This window comes from Ranitomeya variabilis, chromosome 1 (genome assembly GCF_051348905.1).
Source record: "Ranitomeya variabilis isolate aRanVar5 chromosome 1, aRanVar5.hap1, whole genome shotgun sequence".
NCBI lineage: Eukaryota > Metazoa > Chordata > Amphibia > Anura > Dendrobatidae > Ranitomeya > Ranitomeya variabilis.
This window is the reverse complement of record NC_135232.1, coordinates 1,159,048,297-1,159,062,202: the sequence shown is the minus strand read 5'-3', so window position 1 is coordinate 1,159,062,202 and position 13,906 is coordinate 1,159,048,297.

Genomic DNA, 13,906 nt, shown 5'->3' with positions numbered 1-13,906 from the left:
GATCGCACTAACCGCACCGAGGGGGTTTGTGGTCTTCCTCCGAAACTTTGCCGTGTTATCTACAAGGACATAATGTATTGTTACCTGCCTGGCCAGTGAAGCGGCATCCTGGGACTCTTTCTGGCAGCAGATCTTCATTCAGGACCGTCAACATTCCCCCTACGGATTCGTGGTAAGGATGAGAACTGACTTTCTTTTTCTCTGACCAGGAATGCCGGTTGGTCTGTTCATCTGCAACATTGGACTTTGTAGCATGCCAATACAGTCCTTTATGTATATGATCTTAGAGTTGTTGACAGTGTAGGAGATTCTTGTCGACAGGCAGTTATACCAGCGCAGGTTTTGATGTAATCATTTTTATGTGATCATCTATTTTATTTCACTTTATGACCTAACCTCATGGCAGCATTTTTGATATTTTACACCACCCCAGTTTTGGGCTTGTATGTCCACACTATGTGATTAATTATATAATTATGTAATATCACTATCCCACATGCACTGTCACTTTATTGAGGTAGTTAACTCTCTATCTAGATCCATTCACTTTTGAACTATCGGCACTTTTTACCTGTTTTATGGGGCTCATGTTTGTATATATTTTTGGTGATTCTGCCGTAATTGTACCTTTTTTGGCATTGGTAAATTTAATTTATTTACTCTTCAATCTATTTTTGGCAGCAATATATTTACATTTTTTGCTCATATTTCTTCTGTACATACAATGTTGTTGCTACCATATCTGTTATGGTTTCCAATGGCAAGGAAACATCAGAAGCATAGAATAAACGGACAAGCTCTCGGGTGATGGAAACTAGAGCTGACCGCGATGCTAAACCTACACACCACACTAGAAGTAGCCAGGGGGCATTCCTGCGTTGTCTCTAGATGCCGCGCGCCAGCCGGAGAACTAACTACCCCTGGTAGAAGAAAACACAGTCCTGGCTTGCCTCCAGAGAATGTCCCCACAGGAGATAGCAGCCCCCCACATATAATAACGGTGAGAGCAGATGAAAAGACACACGTAGTATGAAAGCAGATTTAGCACAGAGAGGCCCGCTAACTAAATAGCAGAAAGATACAACAGAGGACTTCGCGGTCAGCTGCAAAACCCTTCAAAACACCATCCTGAAATTACCTTAACTCATGTGACAACTCATGCCACTGGAGTGGTAATTTCAGCCCAACAAGAGCTTCCAGCTGCAGAGATTCACATATGTGCAAACTGGACAAAACATACAAAAATAGACTTAAGGACTAAAGTGTCCAACTTAGCTGAGCAGAAAACTGAGAGCAGGAACATGCAACAGAATCACTCTGGATACATTGATGGCCAGCATTAGAATGACTGAGGAGCAAGGTTAAATAGGATACTCCCACATCCTGATAGGAACAGGTGAACTGAGAAGGCAAAGCTTGCAGGACACCAGTACCACAAGAGACCACCGGGGGAGCCCACGAACCGAATCACAACAGTACCCCCCCCCTTAAGGAGGGGGCACCGAACCCTCACAAGAACCACCAGGGCGATCTGGATGAGCCCTATGAAAGGCACGGACCAAATCAGAAGCATGAACATCAGAAGCTGTAACCCAAGAATTATCCTCTTGACCGTAGCCCTTCCATTTCACCAGATATTGAAGTCTCCGTCTGGAAACACGGGAGTCCAAGATTTTCTCCACCACGTACTCCAATTCACCCTCAACCAGCACAGGAGCAGGAGGCTCAACAGAAGGCACAAGTGGTACCTCATACCTCCGCAATAATGACCGATGGAAGACATTATGGATAGCAAAGGATGCTGGGAGGTCCAAACGAAAAGACACAGGGTTAAGAATTTCCAAAATCTTATAAGGACCGATGAACCGAGGCTTAAACTTAGGAGAAGAGACCCTCATAGGGACAAAACGGGAGGACAACCACACCAAGTCCCCAACACGAAGACGAGGACCAACACGACGATGGCGATTAGCAAAACGTTGAGTCCTCTCCTGGGACAACTCCAAATTGTCCACCACCTGCCCCCAAATACGATGCAACCTATCCACCATGGTATCCACTCCAGGACAATCCGAAGACTCCACCTGACCAGATGAAAAACGAGGATGGAACCCTGAATTGCAAAAGAAAGGGGAGACCAAAGTGGCTGAACTGGCCCGATTATTAAGGGCAAACTCAGCCAACGGCAAAAAGGAGACCCAGTCATCCTGATCAGCAGACACGAAACACCTCAAATAAGTCTCCAAGGTCTGATTAGTACGTTCCGTCTGGCCATTTGTCTGGGGATGAAATGCAGACGAAAAAGACAAATCAATGCCCATCCTGGCACAAAACGCCCGCCAAAATCTGGACACAAACTGGGATCCCCTGTCGGAAACGATATTCTCCGGAATACCATGCAGCCGAACCACATTCTGAAAAAACAGGGGCACCAACTCAGATGAGGAAGGCAGCTTGGGCAAGGGCACCAAATGAACCATCTTAGAAAAGCGGTCACACACCACCCAAATGACGGACATCTTCTGAGAAACAGGGAGATCAGAAATAAAATCCATAGAGATGTGTGTCCAAGGCCTCTTAGGAACAGGCAAGGGCAACAACAACCCACTAGCCCGAGAACAACAAGGCTTGGCCCGAGCACAAACATCGCAAGACTGCACAAAAGTACGCACGTCCCGAGACAGGGAAGGCCACCAGAAGGACCTAGCCACCAAATCTCTGGTACCAAAAATTCCCGGATGACCTGCCAACGCAGAAGAATGAACCTCCGAGATGACTCTATTGGTCCACTCATCCGGCACAAACAATCTACCAGGCGGACAACGATCAGGCCGATCCGCCTGAAACTCTTGTAAAGCACGTCGCAGGTCTGGGAAGACAGCAGACAATATCACCCCATCCTTAAGTATACCCGTAGGTTTAGAATCACCAGGGGAATCAGGTTCAAAACTCCTAGAAAGGGCATCCGCCTTCACATTCTTAGTACCTGGCAGATACGAAACCACAAAATTAAACCGGGAGAAAAACAACGACCAGCGCGCCTGTCTAGGATTCAGACGTCTGGCCGACTCAAGATAAATCAAATTTTTGTGATCAGTCAAGACCACCACCTGATGTTTAGCACCCTCAAGCCAATGACGCCACTCCTCGAATGCCCACTTCATCGCCAAAAGCTCCCGATTACCGACGTCATAATTTCGCTCGGCGGGCGAACATTTTCGAGAAAAGAACGCACAAGGTCTCATCACTGAACAATCTGAACTTTTCTGCGACAAAACTGCCCCCGCTCCGATCTCGGAAGCATCAACTTCCATCTGAAAAGGAAGAGAAACATCAGGCTGGCACAACACCGGAGCAAAAGAAAAACGGCGCTTAAGCTCCCGAAAGGCCTCCACAGCAGCAGGAGACCAATCTGCAACATCAGCACCCTTTTTAGTCAAATCAGTCAAAGGCCTGACAACGCTAGAAAAACCAGTTATGAATCGACGATAAAAGTTAGCAAAGCCCAAAAATTTCTGAAGGCCCTTAAGAGAAGTCGGTTGCGTCCAGTCACAAATAGCCCGAACCTTCACAGGATCCATCTCAATAGAAGAGGGGGAAAAAATGTACCCCAAAAAAGAAATCTTCTGAACCCCAAAAACACACTTTGAACCTTTAACAAACAGAGAATTGGTCCGCAAAACCTGAAAAACCCTCCTAACTTGTTGAACATGAGATTCCCAGTCATCCGAAAAAATCAAGATATCGTCCAAATACACAATCATAAATTTATCCAGATATTCACGGAAAATATTGTGCATAAAAGACTGAAAGACCGAAGGGGCATTTGACAGACCAAAAGGCATCACCAAATACTCAAAATGGCCCTCGGGCGTATTAAATGCGGTTTTCCACTCATCCCCCTGCTTAATTCGCACCAAATTATACGCACCGCGAAGATCAATCTTAGAGAACCACTTCGCCCCCTCAATGCGAGCAAATAAATCTGTCAGCAATGGCAAAGGATACTGATACTTGACTGTGATCTTATTCAAGAGTCTATAATCAATACAAGGTCTCAAAGAACCATCGCTTTTAGCTACGAAAAAGAACCCCGCTCCAAGAGGAGACGAAGAAGGACGAATATGTCCCTTTTCCAAGGACTCCCTAATATACTCTCGCATGGCAGCATGTTCAGGTACAGACAGATTGAATAGACGACCCTTAGGAAATTTACTGCCAGGGATCAAATCTATGGCGCAATCGCAATCTCTGTGAGGAGGAAGAGAATTAAGAGTAGATTCCTCAAAAACCTCACGATAATCAGACAAAAACTCAGGAATTTCAGAGGGAATAGATGAAGCAATGGAGACCAAAGGTGTGTCCCCATGATTTCCCTGACATCCCCAGCTTAGTACAGACATTGTTTTCCAGTCAAGGACTGGGTTATGAGTTTGCAACCATGGCAATCCCAGCACCAACACATCATGTAGATTATACAGTACAAGGAAGCGAATCACCTCTTGATGGTCTGGAGTCATACGCATAGTCACTTGTGTCCAGTATTGTGGTTTATTCCTAGCCAATGGTGTAGAATCAATACCCTTTAAAGGTATAGGAACTTCCAGAGGCTCTAGATCAAACCCACAGCGCCTGGCAAAGGACCAATCCATAAGACTCAAAGCGGCGCCAGAATCCACATACGCATCCGCAACAATAGAAGATAACGAACAAATTAGAGTTACAGACAAAATAAACTTGGACTGCAAAGTGCCAATAGCAGAGGATTTATCAACTTTCTTTGTTCGTTTAGAGCATGCTGATATAACATTAGTAGAATTTCCACAATAGAAGCACAAATGATTTTTGCGCCTATAAATCTGTCGTTCGCTTCTGGACAGAAAGCTATCACATTGCATACTCTGTGGTGCCTCTTCAGAAGACACCGCCAACTGGTGCACAGGTTTGCGTTCCCGTAAACGCCGATCAATCTGAATTGCCATTGTCATGGACTCATTCAGACCAGTAGGCGCAGGAAACCCCACCATGACGTCTTTTACAGCATCAGAGAGACCTTCTCTGAAAATTGCCGCCAGAGCGCACTCATTCCACTGAGTAAGCACAGACCATTTTCGAAATTTTTGGCAATATATTTCGGCTTCATCTTGCCCCTGAGAGAGGGCTATTAGGGCTTTCTCAGCCTGAATCTCCAAATTTGGTTCCTCATAAAGCAACCCCAAAGCCAGAAAAAACGCATCCACATTGAGCAACGCAAGATCCCCTGGTGCCAATGAAAATGCCCAATTTTGGGGGTCACCCCACAGTAAAGAAATAACAATCTTTACTTGCTGGGCAGGATCTCCAGCAGAATGAGATCTCAGCGAAAGAAACAATTTACAATTGTATTTAAAATTTAGAAAATAAGATCGATCTCCAGAAAAAAACTCCGGTATAGGAATTTTAGGTTCAGACCGAGGAGCATGTAACAAAAAATCTTGTATATTCTGAACTTTAGAGGCAAGATTATTCAAATTGGTAGCCAGACTCTGGGGATCCATATTTCAACAGATAAAGTCTGAGCCATTCAGGGGTTAAGAGGAGAGAAAAACAGGAGACTGCAATTAGAGCTGGAGTGCAACTTCAGAGGAAGGAAAAGAAAAAAAAAAAAAAAGGTTTCACACAGTTCCTTTTCTCTCCTGCTTCAGCCTATAGATTAAACATTTGGGCTGGCCATACTGTTATGGTTTCCAATGGCAAGGAAACATCAGAAGCATAGAATAAACGGACAAGCTCTCGGGTGATGGAAACTAGAGCTGACCGCGATGCTAAACCTACACACCACACTAGAAGTAGCCAGGGGGCATTCCTGCGTTGTCTCTAGATGCCGCGCGCCAGCCGGAGAACTAACTACCCCTGGTAGAAGAAAACACAGTCCTGGCTTGCCTCCAGAGAATGTCCCCACAGGAGATAGCAGCCCCCCACATATAATAACGGTGAGAGCAGATGAAAAGACACACGTAGTATGAAAGCAGATTTAGCACAGAGAGGCACGCTAACTAAATAGCAGAAAGATACAACAGAGGACTTCGCGGTCAGCTGCAAAACCCTTCAAAACACCATCCTGAAATTACCTTAACTCATGTGACAACTCATGCCACTGGAGTGGTAATTTCAGCCCAACAAGAGCTTCCAGCTGCAGAGATTCACATATGTGCAAACTGGACAAAACATACAAAAATAGACTTAAGGACTAAAGTGTCCAACTTAGCTGAGCAGAAAACTGGGAGCAGGAACATGCAACAGAATCACTCTGGATACATTGATGGCCAGCATTAGAATGACTGAGGAGCAAGGTTAAATAGGATACTCCCACATCCTGATAGGAACAGGTGAACTGAGAAGGCAAAGCTTGCAGGACACCAGTACCACAAGAGACCACCGGGGGAGCCCACGAACCGAATCACAACACATATCACTACTTCATGTTCAGCTGGTCCTCAGGTGTATGCATCCCTCTTCCCTGTGTTTATTGTCCCCTCCTGCACCATTTTTACATTTGAGTATTAGTAATAAAATATTGGTTTTAATCTATATGGGTTTAAATTTGGTTTGTTTTTGTGAATCAATATTACCGATACGCCCTACCATATATCCGTGGCACACATGTGATAGTAGAAATTTGTCATGACCATTCCTGTGTGCGTTGTTTTCAGATTTTTGTGACTTAATGGATGGAAGTCTGTATGGATTGAGGGCGGTACTGGCCCAAGTTCAGGAAAGGAAGGAAGGAAAGAGTTATTGCCTACACCAGTTGGTCAATAAGAGAATCTGAGACAAATCCCTGTAACTATAGCTTCTTAAAGCTAGAGCTATTGGCGCTGGTATGGTCCATGACTGAGAAGTTTGTAGAATACCTGTCGGGATCGGAAGTTCAAATGTGGACTGATAACCCTCTTACTCATCTGCAGAATGTGAAGCTGGGTGCGCTGGACCAAAGGTGGGTCCCAAGAATGTAGAAATACCGGTACAAGATTCGCGTACTGATCTAAAGTCCAGACTACACATTTGGATGCATTTTCCTGGGTCAACACAGCGGATCCGAAAGAGGAACACAGATGAAGATCTTGACAGGATGGAACTCCAGATTTTGAAGGGTTTGCAGCTGCCGTGTTGACTTCTCAAGAAGCAGGAGAGCACAAGCCCACTCATATCTTGTGGTGCCCAAGAGACTAATGGGTCCAGCTGCAACAGTCCAATCTTGAACTTGCAGAGATAAGGAGGTGGGTCTCTCTGGGACAAAGGCCTGACCAAGAGTCAAGAACATCTCTGTCAGCAAGCACCCTGCAGATTCTGGGACAGTGGGAAAGGCTGTCTGAAGAAATGCTTGCTGTATTGAAAAATTCAACTCCCCTGAGAATTTGATGTCACCTCGCAAGTGGTGATTCCAGAGAGGATGGTGGCCATCCTGGCCAAAGAAGCTCATGAAAGGGGTGCCCACTTTAGTTCTGAGAAGACGTTGCAATGGTTGGTGTACTGGCCTCAGCTGTGCCATACAGTAGAAGAAATCTGTTGGAAAGTCCACCAGTGCAAATTAAACAAATCTCCAGAACAGAGGGCCCCCGTTCAGGCTACAAGGACCATTGCCCCGCTGGAAGTATTTGCAGATGCTGCTGACTCTGGAGGATTAGAATATGAGGTGGCTGGAGTTCAGTTCCGAGCTGATGTGGATGTACAATAATCAGGTCCAAGCAACCAATGGGTACATTACCCTACCCACTACTATTCAAGCGAAATGGCACAGAGATCACCGAGCTGGATCCGAAGGACACTTACCCTGGAAGTAGCTTGAGCACTTGGTTCCGGGGGCACCAACATGAACTCTAATTGATGTGGCAGTTAGTGGAACAAAAGCTCAGACAGTTAGAGCACCCAAACATGATCCCGACCCAAGATAAATCGCTTTTGGTAGGAGATACAACATAAGAATCGCAGAAGTAAACTGGATCATCGATGGGAGGCAGTGTTAGGTTGAACAATAAGAAATGTTCACTCCAGTTGCCTACTCCTGGCCTAATGGATATTGATCAGGTGCGCACTAAAGAAATAACATCAGACAACAGTCAGATGTAAACTCTCCTTGATCAATCTATGGCTCAGCTCCAAGGTCTTTATTTAGTCAGAACACAGGTTTATATAACCCCTGTAAGGGGGCTCGGTTAGCTCTAAAATGGGAGTGCTCAGATGTATTCCATTGGTTAGTGAGTTGGGCAATGAGCAAGTCCGTGGGCGAATCCATGAGGTTATCAAGGTGGGTTGGTCCATGAGGTCATCAAGGTGGGTGTCACTGTGGGTGGATCCATGAGGTCATCAGGGTGGGCGTCATCTTGGATATCAGCACATGGCATGCTGAAACAGGAAATGGCAGCCATCTTTAGTGTCTTAATTTGATCTGAGAAAGTTATGTAAGGTTAAACAATACACGATATGGGTCGCTTCTCTCAATCTCTTATGTCTAGAGGTTAATTATTTGATCTTATGGCTCTCCTCAACAGCAGTACCTTACCAAATCATATCGAGAGTCCATCTGGATATCCCAGTTTACGAGGTGCAGCCTGAAGGTGAATATGGAGCCCCGATGTAAGTGCTGACAGACACATGCTCCAGCAATGCTTTTCCGAGGAGGAAGATGAGAAAACAAGTCAGCTGGAAGACTCATCTGAAGTCAATACGGGATAACGGCTGAGCAGGAGGAAGATTGGGATGCTGTACTGATGGAACCACAAGAGGTGGCACCCTCTCTCCTACTCAAGACAGAAGATCCACTCAGTGGGGTGACTGAGAACCCAGATCTCCATGGAGAATCCTCCTTGGTCAAACTGCACAGGACAGATTGAGCCAATGCTGGCATTCCTCCAAATCACTATGCACAAGAAGAGTTTGTCTGGTCACAAATCCAACAAAATTCCCAGGAATGTGCACCACTGTTGCTAGGGCTCAAACTGTGCCTGAAGAAATGCCCTTCATCTAGAGACTCTCTTCACCCAAGGACTGGCAAGATAAATGGATGGAGAAATGTATGAAAATGGAGCATGGGTGACAAAGTGTTACAAAGTCCGGTGGCCTCCAGACTTGAATAAAACCCTGCGGAATTGTTTTTAAAGAGGAGAGTTGGAGAAGTGACAGAATTAGGCAGTGCCCTGGATCAGGTGACAAGGAGGAACCAGTCTCTAATATATAAGGTCAGTTCCCAATACGAGAGGAGATTTGGTGCCAAGAGAGGTGATAAATCGATGCAGCTCAAGCGGCTGAGATAGTAGGCCACAGCCGCAGGTAACGACTAGGCCCAGACCGAGACTAGGACAGTCAAGAACAGAAAAGGGAGCTAAAGCCGGTCAAGGTCCAGACTGCGCTCATCAACGGTTGATGGCGGTCAAGGTTCCCAATCGAGACAGCACCGGTCATTAGTCGAGGACCAGCCCTCACCAATATGAACTGAGGACACGCGATCAAGCATCGAAGAGGTCCTTGGAATACGTAGCCAGACTCCATGGTCAGTGATCGAAAAAGACGTGGCAGACAGTTCATCACTTCCAGCACAGACTTACAGTACCAGGCATGGACAGGGGGAGGGCTGTGGACCAAACGGGTCCAGGTGACGCTAGTTGATAGACTTTGCAAGAAAACATGCTGATAGTGAGATGGAGCAGTGTCCCTTGTCAAGGTCAGAAATCCGCAGAAACTTCTAGGGACTGTTCCAAAAAACATACTGGGCTTGCCGCCCCCCCACACTAGCACTAGGTTGGACTGTAGACTCGGAGCTGATACTGACGTTTCCTGTTATATACTAATCCATGTAACTCTTTTATATAATTGCTTGTCAAATATTCTGTATCTATTATCCTTTTATGATTTGTCATCTAGCTGACAGTGCACGTCAGACCAAATGAGAATCATGAGGTCAAAGGAACGGGCCAAGGAGCTCAGAGACAGAACTGTGGCAAGGCACAGACCTGGCCAAGGGTACAACAGAATGTCTGCAGCACTCAAGGTTCCTAAGAGCACAGTGACCTCCATAATCCTTAAATGGAAGAAGTTTGGGACCACCAGAAGTCTTCCTAGACCTGGCCGTCCAGCCAAACTGAGCAATCGTGGGAGAAGAGCCTTGGTGAGAGGTGAAGAGCCCCAAGATCACTGTGGCTGAGCTCCAGAGATGCAGTAGGGAGATGGGAGAAAGTTCCACAAAGTCACCTATCACTGCAGCCCTCCACCAGTCGGGCCTTTACGGAAGCCTCTCCTCAGTGCAAGACATATGAAAGCCGCATAGAGTTTGCTAAAAAAACACATGAAGAACTCCCAGACTATGAGAAATAAGATTCTCTGCTCTGATGATAATTCTTGGTGATAATAATTGGTGATAATTCCAAGCGGTATGTGTGGAGAAAACCAGGCACTGTTCATCACCTGCCCAATACAATCCCTACAGTGAAGCATGGTGGTGGCAGCATCATGCTATGGGGGTGTTTTTCAGCTGCAGGGACAGGACGACTGGTTGTCATTGAAGGAAACATGAATGTGGCCAAGTACAGAGAGATCCTGGATGAAAACCTCTTTGGACCTCAGATTTGGCCGAAGGTTCAATGACCCTAAGCACACAGCTAAAATAACCAAGGAGCGGCTTCAGAACAACTCTGTGACCATTCCTGACCGGACCAGCCAGAGCCCTGACCTAAACCCAATGGAGCATCTCTGGAGAGACCTGAAAATGGCCTCCACCAACGTTCACCATCCAACCTGAGGAACTGGAGAGGATCTGCAAGGAAGAATAGCCGAGGATCCCCAAATCCAGGGGGGAAAAACTTGTTCCATCATTCCCAAGAAGACTCATGGCTGTACGAGCTCCAAAGGGGCTTCTACCAATACTGAGCAAAGGGGCTGAAGACTTATGACCACGGGAGATTTCAGGTTTTCTCAATAAATTTGCAAAAATTCCTACATTTCTGTTTTGTTCAGTGTAGATGGGGGGCAGAGTGGACATTAATGAGAAAAAATGAACTTTACTGAATTTACCAAATGGCTGCAATGAAACAGAGTGAACAATGTAAAGGGGTCTGAATACTTTCCGCACCCACTGTATATAAAGAGGACTTTGATTAGGGAAGGTGATCGGCCGCCCTAAACAGATGTGTAAGTTATGGTTATGCTCCTAATTTCATGGGGGATAAAGGGTAAGCGGTGAGTCATCCTGGCAGGAGATGGAACGGAGCCGGACTTAGCACCGATCCGGGGTGTCACTGTCTCAGAGGCTGAACGTTGTGAGAGGCCACGAGAATTGGCTGCAGGTAGAAGCTGGGCTGCAGGTGGGGAGGTGGACGTCTCCCAGGATGAGGGCTGTCAGTCCTGAGGACATGAAGTGCGGCAGCATAAAAGTGCTCCACAAAGTGGGTGGTTCACCCTGGGGGGGGCTGGGGGCGGTATATGACTGCTACCCTGAGGGAGAGGGGCCGGAGCACCTGATGGTGTGAACCTCACAACAATGGTGTGCAGCATTTATTTACTGGGTTACAAACAGGATTGTTGGCAGTGAGCAGTGTGGGTGGTCCCAGGACGGGGCACACGTCACTCCGCGGCGCTGACAGAGGAGGTCACAGATAGCAGAAGCTGCCGCTCCTTACACTGGGAGGGAGACAATCCCAGGATTCAGCCAACGTTTCGCTCTTAGGCTTGGTTCACACTGGACGTTTTTGCTGCTTTTTTTATGCTAATTCTCAGCTGCTTTTTCCGTTACCAGTGAAGCCTGTGAGATGTCAGAAATCTCCTGCACACATTGGTTTTCTGTGTGATCAGGATTTTGTGATTTGCTGCGTTTTTTGGACACAGAGCAGGTCACAGGTCACTTCTTTCAGCGTTTTTGCTGCATTTTTTCACCCATTGACTTGAATGGATGTTGAAAAAAAAATGCAGCAAAAACACAAGTATCATTATTTGCTGCGTTTTTGCTGCTGAAAATCCAAGGACATTAGCCTGGACAAAGGGAAAAAACGCACCAAAAACGCACCTAAACCGGCATTTTGACGCAGCTTCTTTCCTGCCAAGATGATCAGGTTTTGCTGCAGAAAACAAAAGCAACAAAAATGTCCTGTGTGAACTTAGCCTTACATCCAGACCTTCATCAGACGGATCGCTCTCCTGCGGGGTGGGGGGGGCGCTCTCTCCTGCGGGGTGGGGGGGCGCTCTCCTGCGGGGTGGGGGGGCGCTCTCTCCTGCGGGGTGGGGGGGCGCTCTCCTGCGGGGGGGGGGGGCGCTCTCTCCTGCGGGGTGGGGGGGCGCTCTCTCCTGCGGGGTGGGGGGGCGCTCTCTCCTGCGGGGTGGGGGGGCGCTCTCCTGCGGGGTGGGGGCCCTCTCTCCTGCGGGGTGGGGGGGCGCTCTCCTGCGGGGTGGGGGGGCGCTCTCCTGCGGGGTGGGGGGGCGCTCTCCTGCGGGGGGGGGGGGGCGCTCTCTCCTGCGGGGTGGGGGGGCGCTCTCTCCTGCGGGGGGGGGGGGGGGCGCTCTCCTGCGGGGTGGGGGGGCGCTCTCTCCTGCGGGGTGGGGGGGCGCTCTCTCCTGCGGGGTGAGGGGGCGCTCTCTCCTGCGGGGTGGGGGGGCGCTCTCTCCTGCGGGGTGGGGGGGCGCTCTCTCCTGCGGGGTGGGGGGGCGCTCTCCTGCGGGGTGGGGGCCCTCTCTCCTGCGGGGTGGGGGGGCGCTCTCCTGCGGGGTGGGGGGGCGCTCTCCTGCGGGGGGGGGGGGGGCGCTCTCTCCCGCGGGGTGGGGGGGCGCTCTCCTGCGGGGTGGGGGCCCTCTCTCCTGCGGGGTGGGGGGGCGCTCTCCTGCGGGGGGGGGGGGCGCTCTCTCCTGCGGGGGGGGGGGGCGCTCTCTCCTGCGGGGTGGGGGGGCGCTCTCTCCTGCGGGGGGGGGGGGGGGGCGCTCTCCTGCGGGGTGGGGGGGCGCTCTCTCCTGCGGGGTGGGGGGGCGCTCTCTCCTGCGGGGTGGGGGGGCGCTCTCTCCTGCGGGGTGGGGGGGCGCTCTCTCCTGCGGGGTGGGGGGGCGCTCTCTCCTGCGGGGTGGGGGGGCGCTCTCTCCTGCGGGGTGGGGGGGCGCTCTCCTGCGGGGTGGGGGCCCTCTCTCCTGCGGGGTGGGGGGGCGCTCTCCTGCGGGGTGGGGGGGCGCTCTCCTGCGGGGGGGGGGGGCGCTCTCTCCCGCGGGGTGGGGGGGCGCTCTCCTGCGGGGTGGGGGGGCGCTCTCCTGCGGGGGGGGGGGGCGCTCTCTCCTGCGGGGTGGGGGGGCGCTCTCTCCTGCGGGGGGGGGGGGCGCTCTCCTGCGGGGTGGGGGGGCGCTCTCTCCTGCGGGGTGGGGGGGCGCTCTCTCCTGCGGGGTGGGGGGGCGCTCTCTCCTGCGGGGTGGGGGGGCGCTCTCTCCTGCGGGGTGGGGGGGCGCTCTCTCCTGCGGGGTGGGGGGGCGCTCTCTCCTGCGGGGTGGGGGGGCGCTCTCTCCTGCGGGGTGGGGGGGCGCTCTCTCCTGCGGGGTGGGGGGGGCGCTCTCTCCTGCGGGGTGGGGGGGCGCTCTCTCCTGCGGGGTGGGGGGGCGCTCTCTCCTGCGGGGTGGGGGGGCGCTCTCTCCTGCGGGGTGGGGGGGCGCTCTCTCCTGCGGGGTGGGGGGGCGCTCTCCTGCGGGGTGGGGGCCCTCTCTCCTGCGGGGTGGGGGGGCGCTCTCCTGCGGGGTGGGGGGGCGCTCTCCTGCGGGGGGGGGGGGGCGCTCTCTCCCGCGGGGTGGGGGGGCGCTCTCCTGCGGGGTGGGGGGGCGCTCTCCTGCGGGGGGGGGGGGCGCTCTCTCCTGCGGGGTGGGGGGGCGCTCTCTCCTGCGGGGGGGGGGGCGCTCTCCTGCGGGGTGGGGG